The sequence below is a fragment of the Nerophis lumbriciformis genome, linkage group LG23 (assembly GCF_033978685.3).
Source record: "Nerophis lumbriciformis linkage group LG23, RoL_Nlum_v2.1, whole genome shotgun sequence".
Taxonomy (NCBI): domain Eukaryota; kingdom Metazoa; phylum Chordata; class Actinopteri; order Syngnathiformes; family Syngnathidae; genus Nerophis; species Nerophis lumbriciformis.
In genome coordinates this window covers 33,159,161-33,164,211 of record NC_084570.2, presented here as the reverse complement: position 1 = coordinate 33,164,211, position 5,051 = coordinate 33,159,161, and the positions used below count along the sequence as shown (strand labels likewise).

At 37.8% G+C, this 5,051-nt stretch overlaps 1 protein-coding gene across 3 annotated transcripts in view; it reads left to right on the top strand.

Moving 5' to 3' along the window:
- Positions 1-782: 782 nt before the first annotated feature.
- LOC133622215 (phosphatidate phosphatase LPIN3) overlaps positions 783-5,051 on the top strand; it is a 54,514-nt gene continuing 50,245 nt past the window's right edge. Inside the window, exon 1 of one of the 3 annotated variants that reach the window (XM_061984696.1) lies at positions 783-900. The gene's annotated coding sequence lies outside the window, so the exon portion shown is untranslated. The remainder of the gene's footprint in view (positions 901-5,051) is intronic. The other 2 variants (XM_061984697.1, XM_061984698.1) reach the window with 2 other exon arrangements.

The following is a 5,051-nucleotide window of genomic DNA, read 5'->3' as shown; positions in this document are numbered from 1 at the left end:
ACAGTGTTTTTTATGCTAGTCATAATTTTTCTCAAAAAATATGTTTTAATTAACTAAGTAGCTAAACGTTTGTTTAGCTAGTTAAAATGTTTATATTTTAAGTGTATTTTTGAAATGTAACTGCTCCTTTTTATGTTCTTCGGGTCCTGACACGAAAACCGTCAGAATCCCGGGACACCTAAATGCGCGCGCATTCACAAAACGTCAACAATGTTTACAAACAGTAAATGTGTTTAAATAACGCCCTCTGCTGACTAAAACCGCTTACTTTAAAAAAAACAAAAAAAACAAAAAAAACTGCTTTTGAAAGGTTTGCCAGCACTGCATTTGAGTTTCCCTACACAATTACCTGAATTATGTGATCTTTTCTGCAAAACATGAGATTGAAGCACAATTTTAACTGTGCTGTGCTTGCCATACGTAAGTAAATGCATATTTATTATTTTGTTTCGTTCCAAACGCATTTTAGATCGCATTATTTGTATATTCTTGGAGATTAATAAGTAAATAATACATATAAAAACATAAATCATAGCTTTGGAACACCATTACAGTCAGTCTGGTGTGAGTTGTATGGGTGGTTTTATCTTCATTCTTTGCTTTAAATGATTTATATTTAATGTACAATAGTTGATATAGATATATATTTTGGGTTTTATATTGTTTTCGGCCCTTACTTTGGTCTCTTTGTCTTTAATCTTGACCAAGTCAGAGATAATGTCAATCAAAGAGGACACACTTCAAACAGACGCTTTGTTTACACATAAAGCGAGTAGCCGGGACTTCCCTTTTTTTTACCGGCTTTTCATTGGCTCTGGCTATCAGACGCATGCGCACTACACTAGGAAGCATCCAGAATGGCTAACTGACGTCTCGACAGTCTGAAAATCGTCCGCAAAAGTGAGTTTCCCGACACTTTTATCTGGAAATACTGAAATAGATACATAGAGTCAAACTATTATAAAAGTTGTGAAATAGTCCCGGAGTAAGGTGACGCTGTTTAGGTTGTCTTTATTTCGCTATGGTGTTGTTAACCGTTGATATTCCAGCTTGACGTTGCCTCACATTTGAAGAAGTGCGTAGTCGTGAAAACATTTGTTTTGTCTTCCAATAAGGCGAGCAAACTATAACAATTCACTTTGTTTTTTTTCCATTTAGAAATGTTTTAACTGCTCGGTTTTAGTGGGGTGTGATTTTATGTAGGTGTAGTCCAGGAGTGGGAGTGTAACCTGAGCATGCGAGTACATCAGTGGTGTTGTTGTTGCTTTAATTGACCCTGAAACCGGTTCCTCTGGGGAAGGCCATTTGAGTACTCCTATAATTTAAATCTATTTTATGTTTTTTTTTCTTCCCCCATTTTCTATCTTGCAATTATGCAGATGATACACTATATTGCCAAAAGTATTTGGCCACCTGCCTTTACTCACATATGAACTTGAAGTACCATCCCATGGAATTGTCCAAAATGTTTTGGTATCCTGGAGCATTCAAAGTTCCTTTCACTGGAACTAAGCGGCCAAGCCCAACTCCTGGAAAAACAACCCCACACCATAATTCCTCCTCCACCAAATTTCACACTCGGCACAATGCAGTGCGAAATGTAGCGTTCTCCTGGCAACGTCTAAACCCAGACTGGTCCATCAGATCGCCAGATGGGAAAGCCCGATTCATCAGTCCAGAGAAGGCGTCTCCACTGCTCTAGAGTCCAGTGGCGACGTGCTTTACACCACTGCATCCCACGCTTAGCATTAGACTTGGTGATGTATGGCTTAGATGCAGCTGTTCAGCCATGGAAACCCATTCCATGAAGCTCTGCGTACTGTACATGGGCTCATTGGAAGGTCACATGAAGTTTGGAGCTCTGTAGCAACTGACTGTGCAGAAAGTCTTTGCACTATGCGCTTCAGCATCCGCTGACCCCTCTCTGGCAGTTTATGTGGCCTACCACATAAATATTTAGGAGCAAGGAAATTTCACGACTGGATTTGTTGCACAGGTGGCACCACGCTGGAAATCACTGAGAGCAGCCCATTCTTTCACAAATGTTTGTAGAAACAGTCTCCATGCCTAAGTGCTTGATTTTATACACCTGTGGCCGGGCCAAATGATTAGGACACCTGATTCTCATCATTTGGATGGGTGGCCAAATACTTTTGGCAATATAGTTTATATACTGGAGATTAGTCTAATGTGTGTACATAGAGATTAGTTCAAAGAAAAACAAGTCTGTCCAGAATGCTTGTATAGTGTGTCTGACTAACTGTTTTTTACAGAAATTACTCTTATTTCATTTTAAATTCAAGTGCCCAATTCAGGCTGGATCTATTTTGCATTGAAATGATCTGTATTCTTCTGCGCTATTTTCAATTGTGTTCACATCTCCTGCTGTATTATACTAATATTTTTACTAACTTATTTACGAACAATTTTATTTTATATTAACAGCTTATGAAATGTTTAATTTATTTTAGGGCCGGGCGATGTATGGAATATACTCGATATATCGCGGGTTTGTCTCTGTGCGATATAGAAAATGAGTATATCGTGATATTGGAGTATACGTTCTCACGCTGTTGCTTTTATCTGCGGGCATTACACTACAGGCTCTTCACACTCTTTCTTGTTTCTCCTTCTCACAGAGACATAAAACAAGCGCACCTTCTTACATACGTCACATACGGTCGTGCGTGCAACGTCATACGCTCTCGCCGAGCAGAGAGGTAGCGGCATGGGTAACGTTAGCTGTGGTGCAAGTGGTGCAGTGCAAGTGGTAATACGAAAGAAAGAAAGATCCGAATCTGGTAACAAATGAAGGAAGAATTATTAATTTCAAGAAAAACAGCACAGGGTCCATCGTCTGGCGGTGGTTTGGCTTCAAGCGGAAAGATGTTGAACAATTAACTGTAATATGTCAAGTATGCGGCAAAAGCGTTGCTACAAAAAGTAGCATTACTGCTAGTTTGTGGCATCATTTGAAAAGTCACCCGCTAGAGAATGAAGAGTGCTTGAAACTCCGCATGTCAACATCTCCTGCCGGTGCCACACCAACAAAATGCCCAAGCAACCATTTCCAGATCAACACTGTATGAAAAAAATAGTCAACAACAGACGGAGATAACGTTCGCAGTAACCTACCACATAGCGAAGGACATACACTATTTGATTTCCTATTATGAAGCTCATTTTTATTTGACAGTTATTGAAATATCTTGTGTGACATTATGCACAAAAGTGCACTTTATTTGTTTTAAACTATTGTAGTGGCGTTCTGTACAAAAAGTGCACTTTAATTTAGTGTTGTTTTGATATGACATCTAAGTGACATCATGCACAAAGGTGCACTAATAGCTTGTTTTAAAATGTCTCTGACAATCTTGCACTTTCTGTTTTGGAAATGACATGAATGTTTGTGCCACTGCTTAATAACTGTTTAATAAATACAGTTTTGGTAAATTGCCTTAGTTGTGATTTCCCTCTCTGCATGAAAGTTTATATTAATGCAGTATGAAGAAGAATGTTTTAATGTAGACACATAGAATGTAGACACATAGAATCATCATACTGCTGTGATTATATGCATCAAGTGTTCATTCAAGGCTAAGGCAAAATATCGAGATATATATCGTGTATCGTGACATGGCCTAAAAATATTGAGATATTAATAAAAGGCCATATCGCCCAACCCTAATTTATTTACAGTGCAGGCCAAAAGTTTGGACACACCTTCCCATTCAATGTGCTTTCTTTATTTTCATGACTATTTACATTGTTGATTGTCACATCAAAACTATGAATGAACACATGCAGAGTTATGTACTTAACAAAAAAAGGTGAAATAACTGAAAACAGGTTTTTATATTCTAGTTTCTTCAAAATAGCCACCCTTTGCTCTGATTGTAGCTTCAAGAGGTAAACCTGAAATGGTTTTCACCTCACAGGTGTGTTAGAAGCTCATGGAGAGAATGCCATGAGTGTGCAAAGCAGTAATCAGAGCAATGGGTGGCTATTTTGAAGAAACTAGAATATAAAATGGCAACACTAAATTGGCCCTAGTGTGTGAATGTGAGTGTGAATGTTTTTTGTCTATCTGTGTTGGCCCTGTGATGAGGTGGCGACTTGTCCAGGGTGGACACCGCCTAGCGCCCAAAAGCAGCTGAGATAGGCTCCAGCACCCCCCGCGACCCCGAAAAGGACAAGCGGTAGAAAATGGATGGATAGAATATATAAAAATGTTTCAGTTATTTCACCTTTTTTTGTTAAGTACATAACTCCACGTGTTCATTCATAGTTTTGATGTGACAATCTACAATGTAAATAGTCATGAAAATAAAGAAAACCCGTTAAATGAGAAGAAGGTGTGTCCAAACGTTTGGCCTGTACTCTGTGTCTTTGTTTTAACATCTGTATTTTTTCACTTTTTTTTTTACACAAACTGTCATTAAAAAAAAAATCATATTGTCATAAGTATTTTTCTCCCAATATGTTTTACTTCTTTTCTTTCCGTAATCTCTGCATAATTTATTGCTGCACAATCTTTTATTTTCTTTTTGATTTAAAAAAAAAAAAAAGTGACACTTTGGCCTTGTTCACACTGCAGATTATTTCCGATTTTTTTCTCCTGTGAAGGCATGTGACATTTAAACAAAAACGTTTTCAAGTAAAAATATAACTTCCGCGTTTTTAAAAATATAATATCAATAAAAAATAGGATGTAAACAAAATGTGCCGCAGGTATTTGCTGTTCCTCTTACCTAAACCCCCCACTGAGAAGCACCTAAACGAGTTCGCTAGTTGCTAATCATATTTGGATGATTACAATCCAAACACTGTTAATTCCCAACCAGTTGTAGAGTATTTATTAGTAGCCAGCGAGATGGTGTATTTTTGATGCGACGGACTGTAAACGGAGGTCACAACACTGGAAGTATATTACAGGATAGCCTTGCCAAATTGGAAACGTTTTCGAAGTTCTTTGCATGCATGTTATGGAATTGTGCAAGAAATCTTCAATGATAATAATGTTCGTAAAATAGATACTAAAAAAAACCCCC